The sequence below is a fragment of the Spinacia oleracea genome, chromosome 5, assembly GCF_020520425.1.
Source record: "Spinacia oleracea cultivar Varoflay chromosome 5, BTI_SOV_V1, whole genome shotgun sequence".
NCBI lineage: Eukaryota > Viridiplantae > Streptophyta > Magnoliopsida > Caryophyllales > Amaranthaceae > Spinacia > Spinacia oleracea.
Window position 1 is genome coordinate 66,088,851 of NC_079491.1, and position 19,426 is coordinate 66,108,276.

General features: G+C 34.3%; 2 long non-coding RNA genes across 4 annotated transcripts; one reads left to right on the forward strand and one right to left on the reverse strand.

Moving 5' to 3' along the window:
• LOC130460600 (uncharacterized) lies at positions 1-6,210 on the forward strand. The gene is made up of 3 exons (XR_008920456.1): positions 1-240; positions 365-536; positions 5,922-6,210. It is a non-coding gene; the product is annotated as an uncharacterized lncRNA (long non-coding RNA).
• A 6,374-nt stretch (positions 6,211-12,584) lies between these two features.
• On the reverse strand, positions 12,585-19,079 carry LOC110775173 (uncharacterized). Of its 3 annotated transcripts, none has more exons than XR_008921384.1 (4): positions 18,156-19,079; positions 17,214-17,373; positions 16,958-17,130; positions 12,585-12,821 (listed from the first exon to the last, which is right to left on the reverse strand). It is a non-coding gene; the product is annotated as an uncharacterized lncRNA (long non-coding RNA). The 3 variants fall into 3 exon arrangements; XR_008921385.1 differs by having other exon boundaries at positions 17,214-17,370; positions 18,079-19,079; XR_002529670.2 differs by having other exon boundaries at positions 18,079-19,079.
• Positions 19,080-19,426: the final 347 nt, after the last annotated feature.

Consider the following 19,426-nt stretch of genomic DNA (forward strand, 5'->3'; position numbering starts at 1 on the left):
AGCCGGTCCTTTCTTCTTCGCGTGCCTTTCCCTGCGTCATCTCAAATTTCGAACACTCTTTCTCTTCGTTCCTCTGCATCGCCGGCCACCACCTCCTTCATGCCGACGCTGCTGGGTGGTTGCGATGGTTATTGCGTTGTTGTGGTTGATGGTGTTGTCCTGCCTCCGTGCTCGGCTTTCCTCTGCTTGTCGCCGCCAATAATGGTGGCCTACCAACACAACATCATTTGTAACTAATTGGTAAATTGATTTCAATTTTTCCCTCAATTGTTTTAATAAGTTCTTGATTTAAAATCCCAAAACCCTAACTAATCGATTCAATGTTCTTTTCCCCCTTGCTTGCGCCGCCCGTTCTGGTTGTTAGGTGACTACTAGCTAGCGCCGTCCAATTAGGGTGGGGGATTAGATCTTGCAAGAAAGGCTTCGTCGGAGATTCCAATTTTATGCCCGCCAGGGAACTCGGGGTCGCCTCTCTCTTCGTTTGAGCCGCCGCTACCGCCTTCTTTGCCGCCCTTAACGCCTCCGGCATCCACAGTGTGAGTTTGTTTATCTCGTTTCTTTCTTTTTGGAGTAAAATGTTGGATTTTTAGGTCAAATTTCATCAATTTGGGAATTCTGAAATTTGTTTTTAGTGAAAAATTGATAGTTTGCCAATTGGGTTTTTGATTTACATTGAGAATGATGATTTGGGTTGATTAATTGAAGGGTTTTAGTTTATTGTTTCAGCTATTTTTAATTTATTCTTATTAATTTTGTATTCAGGTTTAGTATGCTCGTTGATTGTTGTTTTTGGAAGAATTTGAATGCAAAGTTGTGAGATTTTTGTATTTAGTTTGTTGCATTGTCAACTTAGTTCTCATAGCTCAAGTGATCTTAGAAGAACATGGGTTGAATGTAGTCTAGGGGATGACAAGTGACAACCACAATTTAGTATTTGAATAATCAACTAGTCTCTATATCGTGATTTGGGACTCTTGAATCTGATTTTAGTCAACTCACAATTGAAGTACTATCCAACCTGAAAAATTGATGTACTGATAGAATGATAGATATACGTGTTCCTTATAGTTCTATGAATAACAAGAATTATATGGGTCAAGTTCAACGCAAAGTACATTTTTTTCTTCAATTTCTATACAGAAAATGCCTTATTTTTTTTAATGAAGGCTTGTCAATGTATAGCTTTGCTTCTAATTTGTGGTTTGCTTCAATGTATAACTGAACATAAAGGAAGGGGTTTAAATATAATCATACTACTATGGTGCTTTATGTTCAGTTGTATACTATCTGTAGTTCTGTACGGTTTACAGTTCTTTCATTGAGTTAATCTAGTAGCTCGATCATAATAATTGGCAGAGACTATAGTATAATGCTAGGGATATTTGTATTTTGGTATTGATGTTTTATACATTTGCAACATGAGAGGTGACATGAATTCAATAATGATTTTACATGCTGTAAGACATCTAACCCGGTTTTCCCCAAATGATTATTACATGATTCATATGATTATTTTTAACTTTTCAAGACTCAATCCGATCTATTATGCACATTTGAGACTTGTTTGGTCGTTATAGGTCATATTTAGGCTAAAATGAGACATTTTCGCTCCTAAGATTGAACTAAAGAATCTAATGACTCATTTGAAACCTTTTACATGATTAATATGCTTAGTTTTAAGTTTCTAAGACTTATTCTAATCTATTTATGCACATTTAATACTTGTTTTATCGTTGTAGGTCATATTTAGGATAAAATAAGGCATTTTCGCTCCCAACTTTAAAATAAAGAACCTAAGGACTTATTTTAAACTTATTACATGTTTAATATGCTTAGTTTTAAGTTTCTAAGACTTATTCTAACTACTTTTACACATTTAAGGCTTGTTTGGTCGTTATAGGACATATTTAGGCTAAAATAACATTTTCGCTCCAAACTATGAACTAAAGAACCTAAGGACTCATTTTAAACTTACTAAATGTTTTATATGCTTAGTTTTGACTTTCTAGAACTCATTCCAATCCATTTATGCATATTTAAGGCTCATTGTGTCGTTATAGGTCATATTTAGGCTAAAGTGCCATTTTCGCTCCCAACTTTGAACTTAAGAACCTAATGACTCATTTTAAACTTATTATATGATTAATATGTTTAGTTTTAAGTTTCTAAGACTTATTCTAATCTGTTTATGAACATTTAATGCTTGTTTGATAGTTATAGGTCATATTTAGGCTAAAATGAGGCATTTTCGCTCCTAACTTTAAAATAAAGAACCTAAGCACTCATTTTAAACTTAATACATGTTTAATATGCATAATTTTAACTTTATAAGACTCGTTCCAATCCATTTATGCATATTTAAGGCTCATTGTGTCGTTATAGGTCATATTTAGGCTAAAGTGCCATTTTCGCTCCCAACTTTGAACTTAAGAACCTAATGACTCATTTTAAACTTATTATATGATTAATATGCTTAGTTTTAAGTTTCTAAGACTTATTCTAATCTGTTTATGCACATTTAATGCTTGTTTGATAGTTATAGGTCATATTTAGGCTAAAATGAGGCATTTTCGCTCCTAACTTTAAAATAAAGAACCTAAGCACTCATTTTAAACTTAATACATGTTTAATATGCATAATTTTAACTTTATAAGACTCGTTCCAATCCATTTATGCATATTTAAGGCTCATTGTGTCGTTATAGGTCATATTTAGGCTAAAGTGCCATTTTCGCTCCCAACTTTGAACTTAAGAACCTAATGACTCATTTTAAACTTATTATATGATTAATATGTTTAGTTTTAAGTTTCTAAGACTTATTCTAATCTGTTTATGCACATTTAATGCTTGTTTGATAGTTATAGGTCATATTTAGGCTAAAATGAGGCATTTTCGCTCCTAACTTTAAAATAAAGAACCTAAGCACTCATTTTAAACTTAATACATGTTTAATATGCATAATTTTAACTTTATAAGACTCGTTCCAATCTATTTATGCACCTTTAAGGCTCATTAGGTCGTTGTAGGTCATATTTAGGCTAAAATGACATTTTCGCTCCCAACTTTGAACTTAAGAACCTAATGACTCATTTTAAACTTATTATATGATTAATATGCTTAGTTTTAAGTTTCTAAGACTTATTCTAATTTGTTTATGCACATTTAATGCTTGTTTGATAGTTATAGGTCATATTTAGGCTAAAATGAGGCATTTTCGCTCCTAACTTTGAACTAAAGAACCTAAGGACTCATTTTAAACTTATTACATGATTAATATGCTTAGTTTTAAGTTTCTAAGACTTATTCTAATCTATTTATGCACATTTAATGTTTGTTTTATCGTTATAGGTCATATTTAGGCTAAAATGAGGCATTTGCGCTCCTAACTTTGAACTAAAGAACCTAAGGACTCATTTTAAACTTATTACATGATTAATATGCTTAGTTTTAAGTTTCTAAGACTTATTCTAACTACTTATACACATTTAAGGCTTGTTTGGTCGTTATAGGACATATTTAGGCTAAAATAACATTTTCGCTCCAAACTTTGAACTAAAGAACCTAAGGACTCATTTTAAACTTACTAAATGTTTTATATTCTTAGTTTTGACTTTCTAGAACTCATTCCAATCCATTTATGCATATTTAAGGCTCATTGTGTAGTTATAGGTCATATTTAGGCTAAAGTGCCATTTTCGCTCCCAACTTTGAACTTAAGAACCTAATGACTCATTTTAAACTTATTATATGATTAATATGCTTAGTTTTAAGTTTCTAAGACTTATTCTAATCTGTTTATGCACATTTAATGCTTGTTTGATAGTTATAGGTCATATTTAGGCTAAAATGAGGCATTTTCGCTCCTAACTTTAAAATAAAGAACCTAAGCACTCATTTTAAACTTAATACATGTTTAATATGCATAATTATAACTTTATAAGACTCGTTCCAATCTATTTATGCACCTTTAAGGCTCATTAGGTCGTTGTAGGTCATATTTAGGCTAAAATGACATTTTCGCTCCCAACTATGAACCAAAGAACCTAAGGACTCATTTTAAACTTACTAAATGTTTTATATGCTTATTTTTAACTTTCTAGTACTCATTCCAATCCATTTATGCACATTTAAGGCTCATTGTGTCGTTATAGGTCATATTTAGGCTAAAATGACATTTTCGCTACAAATTTGAACTTAAGAACCTAATGACTCATTTTAAACTTATTATATGATAAATATGCTTAGTTTTAAGTTTCTAAGACTTATTCTAATCTGTTTATGCACATTTAATGCTTGTTTGATAGTTATAGGTCATATTTAGGCTAAAATGAGGCATTTTCGCTCCTAACTTTAAAATAAAGAACCTAAGCACTCATTTTAAACTTAATACATGTTTAATATGCATAATTATAACTTTATAAGACTCGTTCCAATCTATTTATGCACCTTTAAGGCTCATTAGGTCGTTGTAGGTCATATTTAGGCTAAAATGACATTTTCGCTCCCAACTATGAACCAAAGAACCTAAGGACTCATTTTAAACTTACTAAATGTTTTATATGCTTATTTTTAACTTTCTAGTACTCATTCCAATCCATTTATGCACATTTAAGGCTCATTGTGTCGTTATAGGTCATATTTAGGCTAAAATGACATTTTCGCTACAAATTTGAACTTAAGAACCTAATGACTCATTTTAAACTTATTATATGATAAATATGCTTAGTTTTAAGTTTCTAAGACTTATTCTAATCTGTTTATGCACATTTAATGCTTGTTTGATAGTTATAGGTCATATTTAGGCTAAAATGAGGCATTTTCGCTCATAACTTTAAAATAAAGAACATAAGCACTCATTTTTAACTTAATACATGTTTAATATGCATAATTATAACTTTATAAGACTCGTTCCAATCTATTTATGCACCTTTAAGGCTCATTAGGTCGTTGTAGGTCATATTTAGGCTAAAATGACATTTTCGCTCCCAACTATGAACCAAAGAACCTAAGGACTCATTTTAAACTTACTAAATGTTTTATATGCTTATTTTTAACTTTCTAGTACTCATTCCAATCCATTTATGCACATTTAAGGCTCATTGTGTCGTTATAGGTCATATTTAGGCTAAAATGACATTTTCGCTCCCAACTTTGAACTTAAGAACCTAATGACTCATTTTAAACTTATTATATGATAAATATGCTTAGTTTAAGTTTCTAAGACTTATTCTAATATGTTTATGCACATTTAATGCTTGTTTGATAGTTATAGGTCATATTTAGGCTAAAATGAGGCATTTTCGCTCCTAACTTTAAAATAAAGAACCTAAGCACGCATTTTAAACTTAATACATGTTTAATATGCATAATTTTAACTTTATAAGACTCGTTCCATTCCATTTATGCATATTTAAGGCTCATTGTGTCGTTTTAGGTCATATTTAGGCTAAAATGACATTTTCGCTCCCAACTTTGAACTTAAGAACCTAAGGACTCATTTTTAAATTATTATATGATTAATAAGCTTAGTTTTGAGTTTCTAGCACTTATTCTAATCTACTTATACCCATTTAATGCTTGTTTGATCGTTATAGGTCATATCTAGGCTAAAATAAGGCATTTTCGCTCCCAACTTTAAAATAAAGAACCTAAGGACTCATTTAAAACTTATTACATGTTTAATATGCATAATTTTAACGATCTAAGACTCGTTCCAATCTATTTATGCACCTATAGACTCATTGGGTCGTTATAGGTCATATTTAGGCTAAAATGACATTTTCGCTCCCAACTTTGAACTAAAGAACCTAAGGACTCATTTTAGACTATTAGGACATTGTCATTAGTTTCTTGAATGTTAAAATGTGATATTTAATTTGTATTTAATCTAATGTTTAATTTAAATTTCTGTTTTTGTAAAGGTCTACACTCCGAGGATTGCGCCTTATGCGAGGAATTTGATGTGGTTCGTGAGCAATGGGCTAAGTTTTTTACCAACAAGTATTTATTATTGGCTTTAGCGCGCTTGATCGAGTTGGTTTAGTTGTTATAGAATAAATTTTATATTAAAATGTATGTTTATGTTGAAATTGGAACATATATTTAAATGTAATATGTGCACTTTGGTTTTGGGATATATAGTATACAAAACTCCAGTTGTTGTTTTTATATTTGTTATACAGGTTGCGTTATTCTATTATTGTTTTGACAGGTTTCTATATTTAGTGCAAGGCACTCTAGGTATCCCTAAACAAAATTAGAATTTTCCCGCCAAAAGTGCTTTTTTGCAGCGTACATATATGTTGTACGCTGCAACAAGGGAAAAAAATTTCGCAAAAATTCAGACTTGTTGCAGCGTACAAATAAATGTACGCTGCAAAAAATTGAGTAATTCAGACTTGTTGCAGCGTACAAATAAATGTACGCTGCAAAAAGTTGGGTCTGTTGCAGCGGGCTTTTATATGTACGCTGCAACAAGTCCAAAATTTTGCCAATTTTTTGGCACTTGTTGCAGCGTACATCTAAAAGCCCGCTGCAACAAATCACTTTTTGCAGCGAACATGTACGCTGCAACAAGTTCAGACTTGTTGCAGGCCCCCCAGTTGCAGCATACGATGTACGCTGCAACAGGGGTCTAAAAGCCCGCTGCAATAAGGGTTTTTTCTACTAGTGACTAGAACCCAGAGGAGGATGTCGGATAGGAAACGCAGGGCCGAGCATCCCTATGTTGATCATCGGTCTAGGCCTAATCTAACTGGGCGTGTTACGACTGCGCCCGTGAAGAATGTTGAAGTGGCCCCTAGTAAGGTTCGTCGTCATGATAAAAGTAAGAAGTCGGCGCGGACCAGGAAAAGATCCACCCCTATAAGTGCAAGAGTTGAAGCCCCCAGTATTATTGCCCCTGTTTCTGTAGATATTCCTGTTGAGGCCGTGATTGATGCAAGTGTTGATAAGGTAAGTGAGGCTTTAGCATCTATGGATGTTGATGTGGGAGCGATGAAGGACTTAGCTATGGTATCCCAAGTGCATGCGGATTTCAAGAAGGCGTTGCTTGATGATTCTGATGAATTTGAGTGAATGCTCTAGGATAGCCCGGGGTGGCTTGTGCTCGTTTTTATTTGCATAATGTCTTTACTTTTTTTTTCCCTTTTGTTGGTGTGTTTGTTTTATTATTTTGGACTCGCGATGCGAGTGTTCGTTATTTCTACATTCAAAAAAGTGTATTTTATTTTAGCAATCTGTATATTCTTGCAAATTATTTGGATCGAATCAGTTTTTAGATTGCTTACGTATCCGCCTCAAGCCAACTTAGTTAACTTAGTTTAGAATCAGGTTGCGCGTAGTTTCTAGTTAAGGGTCAAACGAAATAAATCTGAGTGAGAAAATATTTTGCATTGTGAATCCCTTATATAAGTTAAGTTTGAACGAGAAAATCGGTACGGATTTATGCGTTTAGGTACCCCCAAGTGTTCGGAATATTTTATGTGAATGTGCAGAAATAATTCGAACACTTTGTTTGGAGCGGTGAAAAGTTCCAGCGCTTGGATTTAGAGCGCTAGATTATTCCAGCGTTTTAATTTGGTGCGCTGGAATTTTCCAGCGCTTGAAGGTTTCTGCGCGTACTTTCGTTTTGTTTTCTGTGTATTGTGTGTTTTTTGCAAGATTTGGTCGTGCACTAAAGGGTTCTAAACCATGTTTAAGCATGCTTGGCGACGTTTCGGGGTCTAGTACGTGAAACGCTTAATGATTTAGCATTTTGTTCTGCATTCGTGACTCAAGACGGTTTTTGTGAGTGATGCTCACATGGTCGAAATATAGATATTTATGTGTAAGTGATCGGTGATTGCGTGATCCATATTTCTTCAGGATCATTTGTATTTATTTATTTTTCCGGTTGCCCATTTCTACCAATTGGATGTTTGGTTTATAATTCATTATCTTAAGTCACTTACGGATTCACTGAGTGAGTTTCCATTTATTGGGCCTAGAGTGGGCCCTTATTTTGTTCACAAAGTTCTCTAATTTATCGGACTGATAGTGTAGAGCATTTAACGGTGTCGCTAACTTTATTAAAAAGGAAATTAAAATTCTGAAAACACATTGGGAAAAGTAAAGAGTATGTCTAACTAAAGCTTCCCGAGAAACATCGTCTGCGATTTATTGGAATTAACTTAAACAGTCTAGGTGTTAGCTACTGCAGATTTAAGATTCAGATTGGACCCTGAGGTTCTAGTGCGGTGGCGGGTTTGTTGGCGAAGGATTGTGGTTCTTGTCTGATCGTCATCTCAAAGTTTATTCCCTTGGATCTAGTCCACTTGATAGTCCGGTGCCAGCCCTCTTTGTTTCCTGTTCAGAGTCAGGGTGATCATATCGGGTTCTTCTTTGAACGGCTTTAGCTCGTCGAATAGTGATTGCAAGGCTTGATCTTCTATGGATAGCTCATATTCAGGCCTGTCTAGGGCGAGGTACAGTACCTTGCCCGAGAGGTTGCATTCATGGAAAATCTCTAAGCCAGGTTTCTGGATGCCATTACTAACAAATGGTTCCGGAAAGCTGTAACATGGGTATTCCTCACCTTCTCGTACGAACATACCGTTCAAGGTTAGATGGTACGGTTCCAGAGTGGGCTTCTCTTGGGCACTCCGGTTTTTGGATCGTATCCTTTCTATGTGCATTTGGCTTCTGCATAAGTCAGGCTCTCCCTGTCGTGGTTTGTAGCCTAAACCAAACAATGGGGAGAACATGGGTAAGGGGAGATAAGTCATGTCTCTTCCCCTTATGCCCAGGGGCATCCTTGGAAAGTATCCGTGGGATAGCATCATTTTTGGTATAATTTGTGATGTTCGTGGATCCAAGAATGTTGGATCATATGCCTCAACATATGGATTGCCTAAGAAAAAGTTGAATCTGATTGTTAGGAAAACCACAAACATACACGGGCAATTAAGCGTCGTGATTAAAAGGTGGTAACATAGGATCAAAACCATACGTGATGCATGGGAAATTGTTATTAGTTTCCAAGTTCTCATTCAAAAGATGAACCTCCACATCTCGGTGAACTGGTTGGAGTATTCCAAAAGGGAATCATCATTTTCAATTCTACATTATTGAAATGAATTCATTATTGCCTAAGAAGCAATAAAAAGGAATTGGTTATATTGGGATTTCTTCAATGAACCCGGGTAGATCACTTGTCTGCTATTTGAATTGTTTTCTATTTTAATATATGAGAATCATTCTAAAATACTAGATCATTCTATAAACATATTCATAGATCTTTTCATCTTATATCGAAAAAGCTTTTGATAGAAAAGATGCTAAGAATAGCAAAGTATGATAAACTAAACCCCTGCAACAAATGAGATACAACACTCAAATGCAGAAATGGAATCAAGTTTGATTTCCCTTAATGTTGCAAGTATTGGGTGAAAGGCCCATATCTGTAAGACATTAAATGTTTTAGTTTTTGGTTAGAGGCTCATGAATTGGAAAGCATTTTGTTTAAACATTCATCATTTATGAAATTATATTTCATATTTCATTTAATCATGGTTTGGTATTAAATGATGAAGTCCAAGTGATTTAAAATCATTAAAATGGGATATCAAGAATGGATTACTTGATAAAGAAACGCCCATAAGTGAACTTGAATATTGAATCACAAAAGGTTCCCTAATCAAAGTCATTGAATGGTTGAACGAACAATGACTAATGAAGATTAGATTGCAAGTTGATTTATAGTTCAGTTTCTTGAACTAGATGGGACATGGATGTCAGAAATCATTTGCATAGATACTTATTGGAATTCGTATCGGATTGACCATAAGAACACTTTAAGATATTAAATTCATGTCATAAGTCGTTCTCATTAATGGTGATTAGAACCTATTCCTCAAAACCTGAGTGGTTATGGATGCTTGTTTGAGAATTAGTTCGTTTTGATTCTCGCTAAACGTCGCACCGTAAAAGGAGACTATAAAAGCAGTATTCAGGCTTGCTATGAATCAAATTAAGTTTTTCATAATTTACAAGAAGGGATTGTCCTCCTATCTTTGATAAGATATGATGTTGTTTTTGTAAAAGGCCTCTCGAAGAATTAGATACTGTGAAAATGCATGGTCGTGCTCAGAATGGTTAAGGCTAACCTTCTGTGAAAGTATAACAGTTGAACTCAGTAAGACCTAACAAGGATGGCTTGGATCTTACCTTATGTTCAGTAAGTAACACTTAGAAATAAAGGAATCGGAATGCACACTTGTCTAAAGGACAAGTGGGAGAATGAAGGAAATATGTCTTTCACCTAAGGTGCATTGGTCCAATACCAAGGTTCGGATAAATTTTGAATAATTAAATCAATAAGATCAAGTGATCGGAACAACTAGGTGGAGCAATGTTTCCGATCAGTGAGTTCTAATCACTTTTAGGCTCATAGCTTACTCTTGGTTGAACCTAAAAGGTCACACCAATAACATAAAACAGATGTCTGGATTAAAGGAATCAAAAACATATTTAATGGATTTTCGGGAAATTAGTTCGGAAAACATAAATATACGATAAGACGTTGGAAAAGAATCGTATATTGTATTGAGTATATTCTTAAGCTAGGAGAAACATGTAATCGTATAGTATGACATTTGATTGTCAAGTGTTATATGATAAATAATCGATGTAAGGCATTTGACCCAAATACGAGAAGACAACGTTGTCGGGCCAACGAGCCAAGCGCGCAAGGGCCCGGGTTAATTAGTGATCTTTGGAATCCTCGCTTCAGTTGACAGTAGATAAATTTTGCCAGAAAAAAAAACCAAGCATGATACATACATGGGTTAAGTTAACTCCATTGAATGCATTGATCTTGATATGTTCCAAATACCCCTCAAATCCTAAAGCTTACCAGATTACAACTTTCTATATCCCACCCATTAAGGAAGGAAAAAGCAAACAATCTTCCCCTTGCTGATTTAGTTGAAGAAGATCACAACACCTGCACCATCACAACCATCTTTAAACTTTTTTAGTAGGTACAACCTTAGTCAACATATCATACTAGTTGTCATTAGTAATGAACTTTTTCTAACTCTAACATTTTCCCTTCTTCTAACACATCTCAAATCCAATGGTATTGTACATCAATATGTTTTGATCGAGAGTGGTAGGATGAATTCTTAGATAAATGCGCACTCTGATTATCACATCAAAGAACATTACTTGTGGCCTAACTCTAGTAGAAAAATTTCCATCCATAAGATTTCTTTGCAAGCTTTAGTTGCTGCAATGTATCACTACAAGAAAATTTACATATATATAGAGGCAACACCTTGAGGAATCAATTATTTATAGCCTCTAAATGTGCTTTTTAGCATTACTTGATTATAGTTACCAATAAAAGTCATTTTTAGCATCAATGAAAATTAGGTTGTCCCTAAAAACACTTTTTAGCATTAATGAAATTATGGTTGCCTCTAAAACTTCTTTTTAGCATCAATGAAATCTAGATTGCCCCGAAAAGCACTTTTTTAGCATTAATGAAATAATGGTAGCTTCTAAAAACATCTTTTAGCATTAATGAAATTAAAGTAACCCCTAAAAGTACTTTTTTAGCATTAATGAAACAATGGTTGCCTTTAAAACTCCTTGTTAGCATCAATGAAATTTAGTTTGCCCCTAAAAATACTTTTTAGAATTAATGAAATAATAGTTGTCTCTAAAAGCTTCTTTTTAGCATTAGTAAAATTTGTGTGCCCCTAAAACGTTTCTTTTTTATATCGGTAAAATTATGATTGCCTCTTATTGTTCTTTTTAGCATTACTAAAATTGATGTTGCCCCTAAAATTTTATTGTTAGCATTAGTAATATTATAGTTGCCTCTAAAATATTGTTTTAGCATTTCAGAAATTTAGACTACCCCAAAATGTTTATTTTTTGCATTAGTGAAATTTAGGTAGCCACTAAAAGTCTTTTCAACAATTATTTCAATTTAGACTGCCCTAAAAGTTGTGTTTTGCACTAGTAAAGTATATATTACCATAATAACTATCTTCTAAATATTATGTTGTCAAAAGTCTATATATAAAGTCAAGACTTGAAATTGTTTTGTCCCTCACATTCTAGCTTTAAAACAATTAATAAAACTATTACATCCTATTACATATCATTAAATTATATAAGAGGATAAATATAAATATAAACCAAGTTGTGACCTCTTGTGACCTGTTATACCCAAACGATTTACAACCATTGACCTGTGACCAATTTAAACCGATCCACACTAGAGGAAAAAACTTGATAAGTTGCTCTTAAAAGTGGCTTATAAGTTGCCCTTCGTAAGTGCCACCAATGGGGGGGTCACTTTTGTAAAATTACCAAAAGTTGCCCTTAACAATGGCAACTTATAATCTTATAACGTGCCCTTGTTGCAAACAAGGACACCTTATAAGTTGCACATAAGTTTCTCTTGTTGCAAACAAGGGCAACTTTTGAGTTTTTTTTTTTTTTTTTAAAAAAAAATCTGCAATATAATTCCTAATATTCTGCAATATAATTTCTGATTTTGCAATATAATTTCTGTTTCATCAAACATCGGCTTGACATTCTCAAAAATGATATAAATTTCAAATTTCCAATAATATTACCGAATTAATTCAAATGTAATTAATTAAATCGATAAATAACAAAATAATGTAAGAGTCACGAATAACTACAAGCCTGCTCTATTTATTACACTGAGGGTAGTTCACAATCGTTGAAGTAAATAGCCCACTTGTCTCGAACTTCATCCAACTCCTTTTTGGTAAGGGCCCCTCCCTTGGAGTTTTGAAAACCTTTAGAAGAACAACGTACATGCAAACCAATAAATTAAATTAAGTTTCATATGCGAAAACAAAAATTATATTGGTCGCGAAAACAATTATATTGGCCAAAAATGACATTTTTGAACCCAACTACCACATTCTAACCCTTTTTCATGATTTATATGATTAGTCAGATGATTATAAGACTCATTTCAAGTTCGTTATGCATGTCTATTGGTCATTTGGGTCGATATAGGTCATTTATGGCAAAAAATGGCATTTTCGATCCCAACTACGAACAAACGAACTTATATCCACATTCTAAACCTTTTTTATGATTTAGATGATTAGTTATATGATTATAAAACTCATTTCAAGTTCGTTATGCACGCCTATGGTTCATTTGGGTCGATATAGGTCATTTATGGTCAAAAATGGCATTTTCGATCCCAACTACCAACAAACAAACCTATATCCACATTCTAAACCTTTTTAATGATTCATATGATTAGTTATATGTTTATGAAACTCATTTCAAATTCGTTATGCACGCCTAAGGGTCATTTGGGTCGATATAGGTCCTTTATGGCCAAAAATGGCATTTTCGATCCCAACTACCAACAAACGAACCTATTTCTATATTCTAAACGTTTTTCATGATTCATATGATTAGTTATATGATTATAAGACTCATTTCAAGTTCGTTATGCACGTCTATGGTTCATTTGGGTCGATATAGGTCATTTTTGGTCAAAAATGGCATTTTCGATCCCAATTACCAACAAACAAACCTATATCCAAATTCTAAATGTTTTTCATGATTCTTATGATTAATTATGTTATTATAAGACTCATTTCAACTTCGTTATGCACGCCTAAGGGTCATTTGGGTCGATATAGGTAATTTATGGCCAAAAATGGCATTTTCGATCCCAACTACCAACAAATAAACCTATATCCACATTCTAAACCTTTTTAATGATTCATATGATTAGTTATATGTTTATGAAACTCATTTCAAATTCGTTATGCACGCCTAAGGGTCATTTGGGTCGATATAGGTCCTTTATGGCCAAAAATGGCATTTTCGATCCCAACTACCAACAAACGAACCTATTTCCATATTCTAAACGTTTTTCATGATTCATATGATTAGTTATATGATTATAAGACTCATTTCAAGTTCGTTATGCACGTCTATGGTTCATTTGGGTCGATATAGGTCATTTATGGCCAAAAATGGCATTTTCGATCCCAATTACCAACAAACAAACCTATATCCAAATTCTAAATGTTTTTCATGATTCTTATGATTAATTATGTTATTATAAGACTCATTTCAACTTCGTTATGCACGCCTAAGGGTCATTTGGGTCGATATAGGTAATTTATGGCCAAAAATGGCATTTTCGATCCCAACTACCAACAAATAGACCTATATCCACATTCTAAACCCTTTTAATGATTTATATGATTATTTATATGTTTATGAAACTCATTTCAAATTCGTTATGCACGCCTAAGGGTCATTTGGGTCGATATAGGTCATTTATGGCCAAAAATGGCATTTTTGAACCCAACTACCAACAAACGAACCTCTTTCCACATTCTAACCCTTTTTCATGATTTATATGATTAGTCAGATGATTATAAGACTCATTTCAAGTTCGTTATGCACGCCTATTGGTCATTTGGGTCGATATAGGTCATTTATGGCCAAAAATGGCATTTTCGATCCCAACTACCAACAAACAAACCTATATCCACATTCTAAACCTTTTTAATGATTCATATGATTAGTTATATGTTTATGAAACTCATTTCAAATTCGTTATGCACGCCTAAGGGTCATTTGGGTCGATATAGGTCCTTTATGGCCAAAAATGGCATTTTCGATCCCAACTACCAACAAACGAACCTATTTCTATATTCTAAACGTTTTTCATGATTCATATGATTAGTTATATGATTATAAGACTCATTTCAAGTTCGTTATGCACGTCTATGGTTCATTTGGGTCGATATAGGTCATTTTTGGTCAAAAATGGCATTTTCGATCCCAATTACCAACAAACAAACCTATATCCAAATTCTAAATGTTTTTCATGATTCTTATGATTAATTATGTTATTATAAGACTCATTTCAACTTCGTTATGCACGCCTAAGGGTCATTTGGGTCGATATAGGTAATTTATGGCCAAAAATGGCATTTTCGATCCCAACTACCAACAAATAAACCTATATCCACATTCTAAACCTTTTTAATGATTTATATGATTATTTATATGTTTATGAAACTCATTTCAAATTCGTTATGCACGCCTAAGGGTCATTTGGGTCGATATAGGTCATTTATGGCCAAAAATGGCATTTTTGAACCCAACTACCAACAAACGAACCTCTTTCCACATTCTAACCTTTTTTCATGATTTATATGATTAGTCAGATGATTATAAGACTCATTTCAAGTTCGTTATGCACGCCTATTGGTCATTTGGGTCGATATAGGTCATTTATGGCCAAAAATGGCATTTTCGATCCCAACTACCAACAAACGAACTTATATCCACATTCTAAACCTTTTTCATGATTTAGATGATTAGTTATATGTTTATAAGACTCATTTCAAGTTCGTTATGCATGCCTATGGATCATTTGGGTCGATATAGGTCATTTATGGCCAAAAATGGCATTTTCGATCCCAACTACCAACAAACAAACCTATTTCCATATTCTAAACTTTTTTTATGATTTGTATGATTAGTTATATGATTATAAGACTCATTTCAAGTTCGTTATGCACGCCTATGGGTCATTTGGGTCGATATAGGTCATTTATGGCCAAAAATGACATTTTCGATCCCAACTACCAACAAACGAACCTATTTCCATATTCTAAACGTTTTTCATGATTTATATGATTAGTTATATATTTATTAAACTCATTTCAAGTTATTTATGCAAATCTAAGGCTTATTTGGCTCGATATAGGTCATATTTGGCCAAAAATGGCATTTTCAATTCCAAATATCAACAAATGAACCTAAGGACACTTTCTAAATCTTTTTTATGTTTGATATGATTAGTTAGAGGTTACTAAGATAATAATTTCTACTTGAACTTACAAATGTATTATTGAAGAGGTAACATCCTAGAAAGTTTGCATCCTATTGAGGCAACATAGCCTTTTCCTAATGCCTCAAAAGCTTCATCAGGGAAACTGGAAATCATATACATCTACCAAGCTAAATATTGATTTAAAGCAAACAGACATGAAAGCAAAATACAAGAAAAGGGTTTCACACATTCATATTTTGATCTCCAGAGGTAATAATGTATTCCCTTTGTCTGCATCTAGTAGTAACATGGCTGGTTCAAAATTACACAAGCATAGAAATAGTCCTAAATGATGAACGGTTGAAGTGTAATAACTGTAATGATCAACAGCTGAACATATCAGTTTTTGATGTGTTCAACAGCTGATCTGCTGTTGAGAATATCAGTTTCTGATTTGTTCAACTGCAGATCGGCAGCAGCAGATCAGCTGCTGAACACATCAGTTTCTGATCTGTTCAACTGCTGATCTGCTGCTGCTGATCTGCGGCTGAACAAATCAGAAACTGATGTGTTCAGCAGCGGATCTACTGCTACTGATCTGCAGGTGAAAGATCAGAAACTGATATGTTCAGCAGCTGATCTGCTGCCAGGCTGCCATAAGTCCCTCGACATTAAATTAAACTCAAGATGGTTCCCAGGCTGCACGTCAGACTAAACCAGCAAGACACAATACTGGTGCCAAAGTATTTTGATTCTTTTGTCTCTAAGATTTTAGAAACCTATCAAACAACTACCAATTAATTAGAGCCTAGTCGTGTCCTTATATATAATTTTACATGTTTAAAAAACTAACAACTAGTAAATTAAAAATTTTACGTAACACAAAAAACAGAAAATTTAAACAACTATCACTGAATCTAATAGCCAGAACAATTAGCCAGCAGTTAGTTGCCAAATAGGCAGCCATCTTTACTCAATCTGAACGGGAGAATATACAAAATTATCCCGGTATAACGTGATGGAGAATTTATGTGAAGACTCAAAAGCATCATGACCAAGTAGACAAATCTATTATACATACAACATAAAAACATTATATTGTGGTACCTGACAGCTTCTAATGCAGCCCTGTAAGAAGCTTCTTGTTCTTCCCTCATCATATGTTACTTGGTCCTCCTCTCCTTAGCTTCAACCCTGGCTGAGACAAGTACAGGTGCAGTTTCTTCCAGAACTCTCTGTAATATAGAAAGCATCTCTTCAGGAGATCTTGGGCCCTCAATCTGCAGCAGAGCAAGAAGTTACAAACAATTTAGGATAGGCAAACGAATTCTGAATACCATAGAAACAACATAAAACTTAGTACATGCAGAGGAGGCGCAGCGTGGGGCCTCGTCGCCGGTGAAGATGAAGCAGAGCCTCAAAGAAGAACGGCCGGACGTTGGAGGCGGTGGTGATGGTGCGCGGTGATGGTGGACGGAGGGTTGAGTGTGGACGAGAGAAGAAGGAGACGTGTCACGTGACTGCTGCAAATGAAGGGAAAGATGTGAATTGCGTGAATTGCTTAGGTCTTTGGTTCAAACATAAATGTTGTATTAAAATACCAACTATAATAATCTGTGTGTTTGTAAATGACGGTCATAACTACAATCCACCAAACATCAAGCATATAATAATCTGCTAGTTGTACTAGCTAGGATATTTTTGGATAGCAAGACCAAAAAGCGACTAGAAATATCAGGTAAACCTCAATTTACATAAGCAGAGTTTTTGTCACGAAAATTGTAAGAGTTTTACATGTACCAATACTGTATCATCAAAGCCCTAATCCCCAAGTTACAACAACCTGGTTTTAGTCTACTATAATAAAAAAAATAACTGCTACAAGAAGAAAAAATAACCAGAGTTTTACTCTAATATGTCTGCTTTTTTATTTTTTATCAGATTTCTCTGTATTTCCTGGGAATTGCTAGCTGTATTTATTTTTGTACTAGTGATTTCAGCCATTCTCTTTGATTAAACTAAATTAAGAATTATAATATTCTTCTTTTAATTCTCATTTTCACTTGATTAGCATCAGCAATAGCATAAAGATTTAACAAGTTTAGTTATTAGACCAACGACTCGCAGCATGGCTGTTACTATCAGCAGCAGGACATGAAACAGAAGCTTCATTATTAGCAGTTCTAAAGTTTTCTCCAAGGGAATACATTTCTGCTCCTGGTACTAACCTAACAAATGTTGCATTTTCCTTCAATCTCGGCTGATATAAGAACGAAACACAGCACCTAATGAACATTAAACATACTTTAAACTACATGTGAAGATTCTCATCTTGTCCTTCTCTTCGGGGGGGTGTGATACTCTGATCGCCACATCTATCTCCGGGAGTCCATAAGCATTGTTTGCGGGAATGTGACCAAGTAGGGTTCTACGGTTCTACCAAAAGCATCCTCCCTACCTAATGGTTGCTCACTCAGAAATGCGGTAATATCGTTGTTGTGATCTCCATACCTCTGGAAAGGTCCAAGTCCCCGGCATCCCACAACAAGAAGATAAGGTTGAACCCAGATTCCATATCTCCCTATCTATTGTTTGCTTCGAGCTTTTTTTCAATTTCACTTGGAGACCTTAGTTCCTTCTGCCATCTCCTCTCCAACTTGTCAATCTTTTTCTTCTGGTTGCATTCTTCTTGCTGTTGCGACCTTATTGATCATATAACTTTAAGAAAGCTCTTAATGGCTTCTGATACAACCTAGCAAAAGAGCGCGAATTGGGCAGAATCCAGGAAGGCGGTGGCCAGAACAAATCAGACAAACCCGGATAAGATGATATAGACCGAGAATGATCCTCAAGAACGTACTCAGGTCGGCGTGAGATAACCAGGAGCTCCAACACCAACACTTCGACAGTTCAGAGTACTTCCCAGCTATCAAAAACCAAGAAATTTGAGTCGTCGGTAAATGCAAACCAGTCTAACTACTGGTTCGGGATCTACCCGTCTTTGCCGCGTCGGAACCTAGGGTTTGTCGCTTCCTGCTTTTTGTTTCAGAGATGATAGACAAATTGGGAAGGGTTGGTGAGAGGATACTTTGAATTTTTGGAGGGGGAGAGATAGAAAGGAGTTGGAGTCTCAACAATGGAGATCTGGAAATTAAAGAGACGATGGGAGAAAAAGAGAGGAGAGGCGGAAAGGAAAACTGCTTAGGTTAAGTTGCCCTTGTTTCAAATTGGAGGGAAAGTTATTATTCATTTAAATTTTCTTTTTTTTAATCATTATAAGTTGCTCTTGTTGTATAAGGGCAACTTTTCATGAGCAACTTATAAGGTTTTTTCCTCTAGTGCCATTTACAACCGCTACTCAATTAACCCAACCTGAATTGATTGTAAATTTATTCAAAGATTTTATCTTTGCTAAAACCTCAAACACAAAAGCTTAATCACAATTTAGAACCGATTTTTCCTTAGAAAATAATAATGCGATTTATAGCTTGGATTTTTCTTTTGCCTTTTTGGTACATAAAAAATTTTATTAACCAAAAAACGAAGTAAAGTTTGTACAAGCTCAACCAAACCTAA